Genomic DNA, 16,020 nt, shown 5'->3' with positions numbered 1-16,020 from the left:
GAGACCTCACAACTACATATGCACAGAAAGGCTCCTCAGAGGTCAAAAAGGGAGGGGGCACAACCCCATAATAGGTGGTGCTAACCTTTCCATAGGCTTCTGCACTGGAATCCATCTTGGTTAATACGTGTGAGCACACACAGGGGAGGATCTTGAGTTAAACCAAATATGGACTCAGAGTCAGGCAAAGCAAGATAATTGGCCAGAGGAAACCCAGAAGAACTGCCCCATATAAGTGATTTAAATGACCATGAAGGCATGATCCTTTCTCTGAGCGCTCCCATGTGTGTCTATTCACATGTACTGTTTTTTCTTCCTAATAAACACTTTACTTGTTTCATTACTTTTCATCTCTTTGGTAAAATTCATTTCTCCAAAGCAGGCAAGCCAGGGTCCTTTCACTAGCCACTGGCCCCTGTGGTCTAGTGGTTAGGATTTAGCACTCCCTCTGCTGCAGCCTGGCTCCAGTCTCTTGTCAGGGAACTGAGATACTGCTTCAAGCCACTGAAGGCTGAGGCCACCCAAGACCAAGAGATATGCCTTTATAAGAAATCAGACAAATAATCATTTAAGGTATATAAGAAATATTTTTAGGTAATAAAATATCATACTAAGTTTCCTAGAAGAACAGCAAAAATATATATTTATATAAAATCAAACACATACATGCACACACAAACACACACTTATGCAGTAAATTTTTCTTTATCTTTATATGGAAAGCTTTATAGTATATTTAATCCTACAAATAAGTTTTCTTATATGTAGGATGTGATCATCAATCAGAATGTTAAAGAGTAAAAACAGCTTAACAAAGGAAATAAATAAGAATAATAGCAGAATACAAACAACACTGACAGGAAGTATCATTGTAAGTCTGTATTTTATAATGCAACAATAGCATTCTTATTTTTCCTACATCGTTTTCTCCATTTGATTTCAGAATTCTGTGAAAAACTTAAACATCTGAAACTAAAGGAAAAGAACAAAAACAGAAATGAAATTTCTTTACATTCCCAAACAGTAAGCTCTCCCACCCTTCTATTCTTGCAAAATTTTGACTTCATTTGCCACACAATAGGCTACACAACTCCATTTTAGTTACAAATGCAGGAAACCCTTCTGATAGTTAGGCATACTGATTAGAAAAAGTTTTCCACTGAGTGAGTTACCAGGACTATATCATCTCTTTTATATTTCCTTCATTTGCTCTTCATAGCACTTATTTTAACTATTTGAATTCCTACTTTGCAGTGATATCTACTGTCTTAACACTAGGCTTATTAAAGAATGGCTTTTTTTTTCTACATAGTGAATCTGAAAATCTGAATTTCTGCTAGTCACTTTCTTACAGTCCTGATCTAGGAGGGGACTCAAGCATCCTCATTTTCCCAGTCCTCAGCTCCATTGAGATTTTCTATTTTATAAAAACAAAACTATGTAGACATTTTGTTAATATCTCAAAGAAGTTAACTTTAAAATTCCATTTCACTGAACTCAACTGCAGGAATTACCTAAGTTTGCTTTGCACACAGAAATAGAGCAAAGAAGCTAATATTCTAGTATTTTGACTGCTTATTACTGTCATCATCATCAAGGAGAATGAAAATGTGATATACCTCCTTTATTACTTCACTGAGCAGCATGTGTGTAACACCATTATATACTTTGGCATGTACAAAATAAATTTAAGGCAAAATCTGTAAGCTGCATATAGGAAATTTATAATATTGAAGACACAAGAATTATATATATATAATTTTATATATATACTCACTATTTGTGAGGTCATTTTTTCAAATTTGAGCAAAATATCAAGTTGTATGTGGAACTATGCACTATTATCAATTACTATTAGTTACTTAGTACTATGAAGAACATTTATAAACCATAAAAAACCATCATTGTATAAAACCTTTAATGACTCTCCTTTGTCTTCTTGTATTGACCATCTTACGTATAAGGAATTCTGTTCTTCAAAGGGAAAAAATTCCTCTTGATTCATTTAACAATTATTAAGCTTTTAGTATTTATTAGACATAATATGAAGCTCTGGGAATACAAGGATAATAAAGAGATAATATCTGCTTATAGGAGCTCAGGTTCTAATTACAAAGACAGACACACAAATATAGATAACTACCAACCCCAAGGTAAGTGTTAAAATAAGGAGATGATCAAATAGTGTTCTGGACCTGGCATAAAATACACATTTATGGTGAGGAATGAAAAGTGCATATTTAAGTGCTCTGGAATAAACACTGTTCTTAAAAGTAGATATTTTATACTCTGTGATTTCTGGAAAAATTGGAATATTCTTATTTACCAATAATCCATAGAATGCTGAGTTAAATTATGTTCTTACGTATATTATCAATTTTCTAAAAAGTAGAATATGGCATAATTAATATAGAATTAATACTAAATCTCTATGAAATACTGTTATTTTTCCCTTTGTGATTCAGAAGGATTCAGAGTACTTTAGGATTCTTTAATTACCCAGAGTCATAATTACATAGTAAGTGCTCTTTTCATAATTCCTCTTCCTCTGGGGCCAGCTCCCAGTGAAACCTGTTTTAACTACCTTGTCCTTTTCCATTTATCAAAGCTGATTAATCCAAGAGCAGACCCCTGACACATATTTGACAATCCATTCTGAACATGTGAAAAAATAAAACTTAGGGCCATAAAGTTTCATTGCCTGACTAACTGTGATGACTCTGCTCTAGATTATAAAGAGATAAATCCATAATCTCCTGCTGCTGAATCCATGTATCAGTCAATATTCAGTCATGAGAAAAAATTCACACCAGTAATTTCCACAGTTATAATTTTATATACAGAATTATTAAGTAGGCACTGAAGAACTGGAAAGGCAGAAAAGAACATGAAGATATCACAGAAGTATCAAATATAGAAAGCAGCTCCTATAACACTGGGAAAATAAAGAGGACATGCTAGAATAGTTACAGCTTAGAGAACAATTCTACATGTTTCTTCTCACATTCCTGAGATGGCAGTGCTGGATAGGAGACTGCCTAAGGATCATCAGTGCTTGAATCAGCTGTGGATAATTCAATTTGGAAATTCTGGACTTAGGTGGCCAACCTCTTATAGTGGAGGTAGAAAGCAGCTGTAGAGATTCAGAGCAGGCCTCCCTAAAATGTATTAGTTTGGCATGTGGATTATTTTGAGCTAAAGGCGATGGAGACTGTGGGCTTAAGAGAAACTACTGCCCTTCCCTTAACTATCTGGAAAAATTTAAATTGGGGATTTTTCCCAGAAAAAGAGTTATTACCAGAGATGAATATTATGTAAGTGGCTCCATCTATATGGCAGGACAGACATCTAATTACCAAACATCTGCTTGTGAACGACCCTCTGTCCTTGGAAGCCCCAGGCCCCTATCTCATTTCTTAGATCAGGATGGCATTTTACCATTCTGCCTTTGAGCTTTTCATGTATGTGGGATCTTTAACATCCTCATGTATGTGAGAGTCACATACAAATAAAATTAAATTTGATTTTTCTCCAGTTAACCTGTCTTATATCAATTTAATTTTTAGACCAACCAAAATAACTTAGAAGAATAGAGAAAAGTTTTCTTCCTCCTTAATACAGCCATTGATATTTTGGGAGTCAGGAGTTGAGGGAGATGACAAAAGCAATGCAATTTAAAAAATAAATTCTGAATCCAAAAATGTAATTTCTGAAGTAACCTCTTTTTGCAAATGAGAACTCTGCATAGAATGCGAGAAAGAATTTGTGTCTATATGAAAGGCTGATAGTAGTTAAGTAGCTTAGAGAGGAGTTATGTTCCCTGAGGCCAGTAAAGCCCCCCAAAACCTTAGTGGAGTTTATCACTGCACAGAACATAAACAACACTGCCCACTGCCACACACCCCACCTCTAACTTGGAAAACAGTTCCTTTTGAGGCTTTGTGGATTGAAATGTCAAGAAGCTAGATAATAAAGTGGAAGACTTCCTGGGAATTTAATGTAGGAGAGGATTGTGAGAAGACTTTGGCTATTTAATCCCAGCTCAATCACTTATTAGTGATTGAGTTACATTGGGAAAAGTTTTTTACCCTTTACTTCAGTTATTTTGCCTACAAAAGAGGGATAATAATAACTATTGCATAAGCTGTGGTATCTATAAAGTATATTTAGAAGAGTATCTGACTTTCTTTAACAGTAGACCCAAATATATGCTGGAGGAGGAATTGTTACCTACCCTTTGTTTGGTTCTTTCCCTACCCTGTCATTGTTCTCAGCAAAAAGGGGAAATTACTTTTTATAGCAGCAAAATTTATTCATTGGCCAAGGAATGCAGAAGGGGCAGCTCATGCTCTGAAAGCACCTTCTCCCCAAGCATAGACAAAGAAAAGTTTTTTTGTTTTTGTTTTTTTAATAGGAAAAGGGGCTAAAATGGTGGTATGGGGTGGAGACCATTGTCACCTGGGATCATGGAAATGGGTGGTGATTACCTGAAACAGCGTCCGTACCTCTTTTCTGCCCTTTTATCGTCCTTCTAGGTCTGGGTTGGAAGCAGGTCAAACCAACATTGTGCCTTCTGGTGGGATTTTATCATTAAAATGAGATGATAATAAATTCGGGTTTACTTTTACCCTAGTTATGTCTCCATACCTGGGCCAGGCTGGTTTAGGCTGGTTGCTTTTATGGGTAGGCCACCAGTTGCTGTTATGAAGGCATAACTAAAAGTACAGTTACTTTCAGTTGCTTTTGCAAGTTTGACCAGTAGGAGATTTTCATTAGAAATGGGGGGTTTCCTCACCTCCTAGCCTAAGACAGTTGTACTTGTGTTTTATAGAGACAGGCATGTGTTAGGGAACCTTGGGTTTCTCCCCTGGGTAACAGAATCACTGTGTGGCTAATTCCATAAGTCAATAATATCCTAACTACCTAGCCCAGTTCTGAGGCAACCTGATTACTTTCCTGTTTGTTTGATCACTCAATATGCATTTAGTAAGTTATTTTGTGACAGATAGTCTGAAAAACTCTTGAATACCACAGTGAAAACAGGTCATAATCCTGACCTTAAGACAGCTAACAGTGTAGCAGAGGAGATGAGCAAGTAAATGTACAATCATTGACGGTTGCCAGCAAGTTATTGATGCTTTGTGAAGACAAGATTTCATTAGGGCAGCTAAGCAAAAGTTGTCACCTCTTATTATATGGAAAACAGGGAACCTATATGTTAAATATGATAGAATATACAAAGTCCCTAATACATAGCAAATAACCAATAAATGTAACATCCCTTTTCTCCTTCCTAGAAATGTATCTTAAATTCCTATGAATCTATGACATTTTTTTCCCATGTCTTTGGTAAACACAAGTTTTGCTTAATGGTTTCACTCTCTTTATATTTCATATGAAAAAAGACCCCTCTGATGAAACACTCCATGTTACCCAGAATTGTTTCTGTGTACTGAGCCATCTACCTCCAATCTTCTTGCCTAGGGTGGGGATTTCCCTAAGTGCTTTCTGCTGACAAGAGGCAAGGAGGTGACTATGTGAATATGTGTAAGAAATGTTTACTTCTGGTTTCTGTGAGAAGAAAGCATTTGACTTCTTTCTAAAACAACCGAATCTTTGGGGAGCATCAAAGGTTAGCAGGTCACTTTGTTGTGCTTAAACTATTTCTGACAATCTTTTTGGGAAAAAGAAAACACTTCTCTGAAATTGAAATTACTCTGGAAGGGGAGTTTTTATATATTGTTTACATTGTAATGTTTCTGTAAATTATCTCCAATCTGAGTTCAAAAAGGGAAAAATGGAAGTATATAGTTTTTAATAACTGTTTTTAGCTTTCATGTCCTGATAATTGTACTTCACTCTCTCTAAAATCCATTTCATATTGAACTGGGCATATTTTATTCATTTATTGTTTTAAATGGCAATGTTTTATTATCTCATGATGTTTTAAGTTTGTCCTTATTCCTCCCTTGGCCATTTCACAGATGAACACAGTTAATTTAACACCAGCTAATTCATAGCACTGTTATATATAAGAGTTCCTTTGGAGCTTTTCATTAACCTTCAATTTAAACTCTAATCTTTAATTTTAAATAAATTTAGCACTTCCCCAACTCACTGGAATGACAACTGATTTACTCAGTGGTCTATTGTATAAAAGAAAAGTTCTGAACTGAATGAGGCAAGAAAAAAATCAGAAAGAAAATAAACGTTGTAATTATGGCATGCTTCATCACAAAATGATGATTTTAAGACTGCATTAATCGTTATTCTGTGTTAAATAGGTTCTATTTAATTGTAAGGACTAGTCACCCTTAAGTAATGGGAATACTGGAATGGGAAAGGGTGAATGTTTAAGATTTAGCTGAATTACTTCATATTGCTACCTCAGCATCCATTTTGTGTGGTCAGCAGGGGGGCCTTGAATATGCCCTAGGTAAAAGTCCACAGTGTCACAGCAAATGTAATTTCTTGATATGGTTGCCCCCAACTGGCCTTGTAATAAGCATTTCTCCCCTTCCCCTTGGGCCTTCCCCTTGTGCACTCCTTAGAAAAGACCCCTGTGAAGCTTACAAAAACCCAGCTCTTTTTCTTTTGAATTGGACAATCCAGGCTTAGGCTGGGAACCCCAAAGCACTTCACCCACAGATCACACTAAAGGCACATGCCCCATGTCCTGCAGGGCATTCTCTGCAGGCACCCTGATTTGACCTCCTCCTGTGTCCTGTCAAGGCATGCCTTATAACTTCCCTGGGACCTGGAGTAACTTCCCTATTTTAATTCCCCTGTGGTGTATTGTTGAACCTATTGGACACCCTGGGGCTCTGCTTAAGAAATGTTAATTGAACAAAGTCACAACAGTAAGTAAGACAGAAGCCATGTTCCAGGACTTGGGGGAATGGGAACATCTTGCATCACCACTCAGAATATCTAAATCACTCCAGTGATTCTAGAACAGCTCTGCCCCAATTAGCTTGTCATTTCTAAAAAACATGTTCTCCTACTCCATATCCTAGTGTCTCTGCTGTATCTGTGTCTTAGTATATCTTTTCCTCTGCACACTTTCACTTCTACTACCTAATTCCCCTGCATCTAACACTTCCTATTGCCTTTCCTCAATGTGGAGTTCATCTCCCTGAAAGAAAGAATCTTATTGAGTCAGAATGCCTTCCTTCATTATGATACACCCAATTGGGCATGGTTCTTCCATCAATCCACCTTATAGACCTTTAATTCAACCTTCAGTTGAGTGGATCTTAATCTCTCAGGAGTCAAAAGAAACTTAGAGGATGTTTCTCAAAATTTTAGTATCTTTGAATTATTAAATGGACATTTACACACACGTCCCCAACAACAATTTAAGGTAAAAATTTTATGAGAATTATAAAACATTTAAAAAATAAAAGCATGCTCTTTACATATTAATAACATTTTAATAACAATATTGTTTCAGTAAGAGGGGAGGAAATATATTTTTAAACAAAATATTGAGAGATTGAACCATGGGTTGTTTCTTATCAAGGAAGTTTTGTTTCTTAATCTTTACTTCTACAAAATTAAAAATCAACATTCAAAATAGTATAATATTGGGAAAAGCAGCATGTCTCTTTTTTTCCAGACAGCTTTGTATTCTAAAATAAAATGTGTAAAATTGTCATTATATGCAGATGACATGATACTTTACATAGAAAACCCTAAAGACTCCACACAAAAACTACTAGAGCTGATAAACGAATTCAGCAAGGGGGCAGGACATGAGATTAACATACAGAAATCTGTTGTATTTCTTTACACTAACAGTGAAATATCAGAAATGGAATGTAAGCAAACAATCCCTTTTAAAATCACATCCAAAAAAATAGAATACATAGGAAAAACCTGACCAAGGAGGTAAGAGACTGATATGCTGAGAACCTTGAAACAATGATAAAGGAAACTGAAGATGATTTAAAGAAATGGAAAGATATCACATGCCCTTGGATTGGAAGAATTAATATTGTTAAATTGGCCAGACTACCCAAAGCAATCTACAGATTTAATGTGATCCCTATCAAAGTACCCTTGACATTTTTCAAGAACTGGAACAAATAATCATAAGACTGATATGGAACCATTAAAGACCCAGAATTGCAGAAGCAATCCCGAGGAAAAAGAACAAAGCTGGAGGCATAACCCTTCCAGACTTCAGACAATCCTACAAAGCTACCCGAATCAAGACAGTCTGGTATTGACACAAAAACAGATATATGGATCAGTGGAACAGACTAGAGAGCACAGAAATAAACCCACCTACCTATGGTCAATTAAACTTTGACAAAGGAGGCAAGAGTGTACAATGGGAAAAAAGCCAGTCTCTTCAGCAAATGGGGTTGGGAAGGTTTGACAGCTGCATGTAAATAAATGAAGTTAGAACACACCCCCACACAATACCCAAAAATAAACTCAAAATGGCTTAAAGACTTAAATATAAGACATGACCCCATAAAAATCCTAGGAGAGAACATAGGCAAAACAGTTTCTGCCATAAATAGTACAATGTTTTCTTAGGTCAGTCTCCCAAGGCAACAGAAATAAAAGCAAAAAGCAAAAAAAAAAACCCTAAATGGAACCTAATCAATCTTACAAGCTTTTGCACAGCAAAGGAAACCATAAACAAAACAATAAAGACAACCTACAAAATGGGAGAACATATTTGCAAATGATACAACCAGCAAGGGATTAATTTCCAAAAATATACAGATAGCTTATACAACTCAACAACAAAAAAAACCCCTAAATAACCCAATTGAAAAATGGGCAGAAGACCTAAATATACATCTCTCCAAAGAAGATACACAGATAGCTGACAGGCACACAAAAATATGTTCAACATCACTAATTATTAGAGAAATGCAAATCAAAACTACAATGAGGTACCACCTCACACCAGTCAGAATGGCCATCACTAAAATGTCTACAAATAACAAATGCTGGAGAGGGTGTGAATAAAAAGGAACCCTCCTACATTGTTGGTGGGAATGTAAATTTGTGCAGCCACTATGGAAAACAGTATGGAGGTTCCTTCAAAAACTAAAAATAGAGTTGCCTTATGATACAGTAATCCCACTCCTGGGCATATACCCAGATAAAACTATAATTGGAAAAGATACATGCACAATTATGTTCAAAGCAGCACTATTTACAATAGCCAAGACATGAAAACAACCTAAAAGTCCATTGACAGATGAATGGTTAAAAAAGATGTGGTATATATATGCAATGGAATATTACTCAGCCATAAAAAATAATTAAATAATGCCATTTGCAGTAACATGAACAGACCTAGAGACTATCATACTAAGCAAAGCAAGTCAGAAAGAGAAAGACTTATACCATATGATATCACTTATATGTGGAATCTAAAATATGACACAAATGAACATATCTATGAAACAGAAAAAGACCCTCAGACATAGAGAACAGATTTGTGGTTGCCAAGGAGGAGGGGACTGGGAGAGGGAAGAATTGAGAGTTTGGGATAAGCAGATGCAAACTAGTGTATATACAATGGATAAACAACAAGGTCCTACTGTATAATGCAGGGATATATTCAACATTCTGTGATAAGCCAAAGTGTAAAGGAATATGAAAAAGAATATATATATGTATGTATATAACTGAATCACTTTGCTGTACAGCAGAAATTAACACATTGTAAATCAACTATGTTTCAATAAAATATAAAAAATAAAAATAAAATGAAATGAAATGTGGACTCAGAAAGTATGGAGAATCTTCTTACTGCTGACTATATTCAGAATTCTGTAATATATTAAATAGATAAAAATATGATGTTCATATACCTGAATACTCCAACTTTGCAGGTGGAAGTAACTGGATTCTTTGGTTGCATTCAGTTCTGAAAAGTATTTTGTTATGCTCTGTTACAGCATTTTAATGTGATTTTATTTTAAGATATGTCCAATATTATATTATCAGTATCTATCTGTAGGCAGGCAGAAACTTCAAAATGTCATAAATTCTTTTATTTAAATTTAAATAAAAATTAAAACCTCTGATGGTCAAAATCATGGAGCTCAGTATAAGAATCACAGTATCTAAAAATATTTAGATAATGAATATGAAAACAGAGGAGATAAATATTAAGTTAATTCCTAATTTTGCATTTGTAATTTCATATTATTTTTCTTCAAGAGGGTACCCATAATTGTATAAGCTTCAGGTCCCACAATATCTGGATCTGCCATTGCATAAGAGAGTGGAAATTCAGGCTCAGTGGCTATTTTATCACATTTGCTAACCAACAGTAAGAGATACTGTTGGTTAGATACAGACACAAATTATTCTCTGAATGAAGGAGCTATGTATAGGCACACATTCAGCTACAACCTCTTATTTCTGTAGGAAATCCAGTCTTGCTTCATGCAGAGCTCTTGTTTCTTTAGTTTTAACTATGGATCACAAAGTATTAATTCATCCCAAGCAAAATCTCTTCTCCTGCAGTGTAAGTTTTCATAATGAACAGAATAATAACCAAAATCTTTAAGTACTTCTTGTATAAGCACACTCTATGTATCCATATCTAATATATAACTTGAGTCCCATGGACTCTAAACTGAAATATATGCTAGCTTGCAGACATACTAGTTATTGCTATTCCTGTTTGTGACAGTGCAAAGGAATTTTGCTAGTAGATCATTTGGCTTTCTATCCAAATATTGATCATTTGGCTTTCTATCCAAATATAATATTGATCTTTTGGTTTTGTTTTTATATTTTAGACATATAGAATAGTATGACAAACACTTCCCATATTCCCAAATTCATATTTATGAACATGAAACATGTTAGCATTAACACTACAGAGAGAGTTAAAATAACAGACTATTTCCTGCAAACATGACTTCTCTGTGTAGTTCTTTGTGTACCTCTGTCTCCTTTGTTTCTCTGAAACACATCAGGTCCAGGAGGGCTTTTGCCATCTTCTGCTTAGCCAGTTCCTGCACTTATTACTATAGACTAGAAATACAGAGCCGTTTCACTTTGCTTCCTCCTGTATAGCCTGTGCCCTTACCTTTGATTTAAAGTGTGAAGATATATCTCTCCAGGTGTCGCCTTTCATATACAGGACCTACTTTCAATAAATATGTGGGCCTATTTCTGAGCTCTCTATTTTATTCTGTCAACCCATTTTTGGATTACAAGTACACCAGTTTAAGTTTTTCCCAAGTATTTTATAGTTTTATTGTTGTTGTAGATAACAATCTTTTAAAATAGTTTAATTTTTTCTGATATATAAGAAAATATTTTATATGAAGCATGTATCAAAAAATTTTGCTGTATTCTCTGAATTCTAATTATGTGTCAATTATCTTGGATTTTTATGTAGATATTCATATAGTTTGAAAATAATAACAATTTTAAATAAATAAAATAAATTAAATTTTAAAAATAAAATAAATTTTATTTATTTTTCATATCTTTTTGCAATCTAGGACAAGTAATAGGAGCAATAGCAATAAGCATTCTTGTTTTGCTTCTGCCTGACTTTAATGAGAGCACTCAAAAAAAATTCATCATTACATGTGATATATACTGCTGGTTTTGTATAGACTACTCTGTATCAAATAGAAGACATTACTTTTTAGCCAGTGTGCCATTAGTTTTCCACATAAATTGTTGTTAGATTTTTATGAAATGCCTTATCTATATTAATTGAAATGTCAATATTTTTTCTCTTTTATGTGTTCAAATTAAACAAGCAGATTTTTCTGACATTGAAATCCTTGCTTCACTGTTCCACAACTTCCATGTTATATTTTTGAATATAACAAATTTTACATTCTGTTAGAATTTTATTTCTATCTTATTTTTTAAATGCTCAAATTAATCAGTATTAAAGATAATGTTTTCCAGTGTTAATTTAAATTTAACTCTATATTGACTAATTTCTTCACTCACCTTGGTACTTTTGCATTCTTTTTTTGATTCAATTTTTATTTTCTTGAAGTATGCTTTTAATAAACTTTCCAGTCAGGATTGATCTGTGGTTAGTAAATTTTCTCACTCTTTGTCTTATTTTCACTGTTACTGATGAAAAAATATCAATAAACATATTGATATATTCCATCAATATAGAATCCTCAGTTGACTGTTATTTGTTGCTCAGCATTTGCAATATATTATTACATTATGCCCTTGTTACTATTGTTTCTAATAAGAACCCTGGTGTCAGTCTAACTGTTACTCCTTTCAGATAAGTATTTTTTTCTTTTTCTGGTGGCTTTTTTAGTGGTATTTTTTCCTTGAGATACTTCAAGTTCACTATAATGCATCAAGGTTTCTCTTTATTTTTATTCAAATAATGAATTCTTTTTTTTTGTATTGGAGTATAATTGTTTTATGATGTTGTGTTAGTTTCTTTTGTACAATGTAGTGAATCAGCTATATGTATACCTATATTCCCTTCCTCTTGAACCTCCCTCCCACCACCCCCCCCCATCCAACCCATCTATGTCTTCACAGAGCACTGTGCTGAGCTTCCGGTGCTTTACAGCTTGTTCCCACTAGCTATCTATTTTAAGCATGGTAGTGTATATATGTCCATCCTAATCTCCCAATTCATCCCACCCTTCCCTTCCCTCACTGTTTCCACATGTCTGTTCTCTACATCTACATCTATATGTCTGCACTGCAAATGTGATCATCTGTACCATTTTTCTATATTCCACATATATGCATTAATATATGATATTTGTTTTCTCTTTCTGGCTTACTTCACTCTGTATGATGGACTCTAGGTCCATCAACATCTCTTAAAATGACCCACTTTCGTTCCGTTTTATGGCTGAGTAATATTCCATTGTATATATTGCCACATCTTCTATATCCATTTATCTGTCGTTGGACATTTATGTTGTTTCCATGTCCTGGCTATCATAAATAATGCTGCAATTAACATTGGGGTACATGTGTCCTTTTGAATTATGGTTTTCTCAAGATATATGCCCAGGAGTGGGATTGCTGAGTTGTATGGTAGTTCTATTTTTAGTTTTTTAAGGAACCTCCATACTGTTCTTCACAGTGAATGTATCAATTTACATTCCCATCAACAGTGCAAAAGGGTTCCCTTTTCTCCACACCCTCTCCAGCATTTATTTTTTGTACATTTTTTGATGATGGCCATTGTGACTGGTGTGAGGTGATACCTCATTGTAGTTTTGATTTGCATGTCTCTAATAATTAGTGCTGTTGAGCATCTTTTCATGTGTGTCTTGGCCATCTGCATGTCTTCTTTGGATAATGTCTATTTAGATCTTTTGCCCATTTTTTAATTGGGCTGTTTGTTTTTTTGGTATTGAGCTCTACAAGTTGTTTGTATATTTTGGAAATAAATCCTTTGTTCATTGCTTCATTTTCAAATATTTTCTCCCATTCTGAGAGTTGTCTTTTTGTCTTGTTTATGGTTTCCTTTGCTGTGCAAAAACTTTTAACTTTAATTAGGTCCCATTTGTTTATTTTTGTTTTTATTTTCATTACTCTATGAGCTGGGTCAAAAAAGACCTTGCTGTGGTCTATGTCAAAGAGTGTTTTTGCTATGTTTTCCTCTAAGAGTTGTATAGTGTCCGGTCTTACATTAAGGTCTTTAATCCATTTGTAGTTTATTTTTGTGTATGGTGCTAGGTAGTGTTCTAATTTCATGCTTTTACATGTAGCTGTCCAGTTTTCCCAGCACCACTTATAAAGAGGCTGTCTTTTCTCCACTGTATGTTCTTGCCTCCTTTGTCATAAAATAGGTTGCAATATGTGCATGGGTTTATCTCTGGGCTTTCTATCCTGTACCATTTATCTACATCTCTGTTTTTGTGCCAGTACCATACTGTCTTGATTACAGTAGGTTTGTAGTATAGTTTGAAGATGGAGAAACTGATTCCTCCAGTTCCATTTTTCTTTCTCAAGATTGCTTTGGCTATTCGGGGTCTTTTGTGTTTCCATACAAATTGTAAAGTTTTTTGTTCTAATTCTGTGAAAAATGCCATTGGTATTTTGATAGGGATTGCATTGAATCTGTAGATTGCTTTGGGTAATATAGTCATTTTCACAATATTGATTCTCCCAATCCAAAAACATGATATATTTCCTCATCTTTGATTTCTTTCATCAGTATTTCATAGTTTTCTGAGAACAAGTCTTTTGCCTCCTTAGGTAGGTTTATCCCTAGGTATTTCATTCTTTTTGTTGTAATGGTAAATGGGGGTATTTCCTTAATTTCCCTCTCTGATTTTTCATTGTTGGTGTATAGGAATCCCAGAGATTTCTATACATTAATTTTGTATCCTGCAGCCTTACCAAATTCGTTGATTAGTTCTGGTAGTTTTCTCATGGCATCTTTAGGATTTTCTACATACAGTATCATGTCACCTGCAAACAGTGACAGTTTAACTTCTTCTTTTCTAATTTTTATTCATTTTATTCCTTTTTCTTCTCTGATTGCCGTGGCTAGGACTTCCAAAGCTATGTTGAATAAGAGTGGTGAGAGTGGAGATCCTTGTCTTGTTCCTGATCTTAGTGGAAATGCTTTCAGATTTTCACCATGGAGTATGATATTTGTTGTGGGTTTGTCATATATGGCCTATATTATGTTGAGGTAGGTTCCCTCTATGCCCACCTTCTGGAGAGTTATTATCATAAATCAGTGTTGAATGTTAGCAAAAGCTTTTTCTGCATCTATTGAGATGATCATATGATTTTATTCCTTAATTTGTTAATATGGTGTATCACACTGATTTGCGTATATTGAAGAATCCTTGTCTTCCTGGGATAAATCCCTTTGATCATGGTGTATGATCCTTTTAATGTATTCTTGGATTCTGTGCTAGTAATTTGTTCAGGATTTTTGCATCTTTGTTTCAGTGATATTGGTCTTTAATTTTCTTTTTATGTGATATCTTTGGTTTTGGTATCAGGGTGATGGTGGCTTTCTAGAACGAGTTTGTGAGTGTTCCTCCCTCTAATTTTTGGGAAGAGTTTGTAAAGGATAGGTGATAGCTCTTTTCTAAATGTTTGATAGAATTTGCCTGTGAAGCTATATGGTCCTAGACTTTTGTTTTTTGGAAGATTTTAAATTACAGTTTCAATTTCATTACTTGTGATAGTTCTGTTTATATTTTGAAGCTATATGGTCCTAGACATTTGTTTGTTGGAAGATTTTAAATTACAGTTTCAATTTCATTACTTGTGATAGTTCTGTTTATATTCTGTTTATATTTTCTAATTCTTCCTGGTGCAGTCTTGGAAAATTGTACCTTTTCAAGAATTTGTCCATTTCTTCATGGTTGTCCATTTTATTGGCATATAGTTGTTTGTAGTAGTCTCTTATGGTTCTTTGTATTTCTGTGGTGTCAGTTGTAATCTCTCCTTTTTCATTTTGAATTTTATTGATTTTAGTCCTCTCCCTTTTTTTCTTGATGAGTCTGGCTAAAGTTTAGCAATTTTGTTTATCTTCCCAAAGAACCAGCTTTTAGTTTTATTGATCTTTGCTATTATTTTCTTCATTTCTATTTAAGTTAATTTTGCTCTGATATTTATTGTTTCTTTCCTTCTACTGACTCTGGGTTTTCTTTGTTCTTCTTTCTCTAGTTGCTTTAGGTGTAAGTTTAGATTGTTTACTTGAAATTTTTCTTGAGGTGAGAGTTAATTGCTGTAAACTTCCCTCTTAGAACTGCTTTTGCTCTGTCCCATAGGTTTTGGGTCATTGTGTTTTCAACGTCATTTGTTTTTATGTATTTTTAAATTTCTTCTTTGATTTCTTCAGTAATCTCTTGGTTATTTAGTAGCGCACTGTTTAGCCTCCATGTATTCGTATTTTAAAAAAATTTTCCTGTAATTGATTTCCAATCTCATATTGTTGTGGTCAGGAAAGATATGTCATAAGATTTCAATTTTCTTAAATTTTCCAAGTCTTGACCGAAGATGTGATCTATCCAGGAGAATGTTCCATATGCACTTGAGACGAAAGTG

The sequence above is a fragment of the Delphinapterus leucas genome, chromosome 7, assembly GCF_059928025.1.
Source record: "Delphinapterus leucas isolate spDelLeu-1000000601 "Yukka" chromosome 7, BTC_Dleu_Yukka2, whole genome shotgun sequence".
In the NCBI taxonomy this organism is placed as follows: Eukaryota; Metazoa; Chordata; class Mammalia; order Artiodactyla; family Monodontidae; genus Delphinapterus; species Delphinapterus leucas.
Note: the sequence above shows the minus strand (reverse complement) of the source record.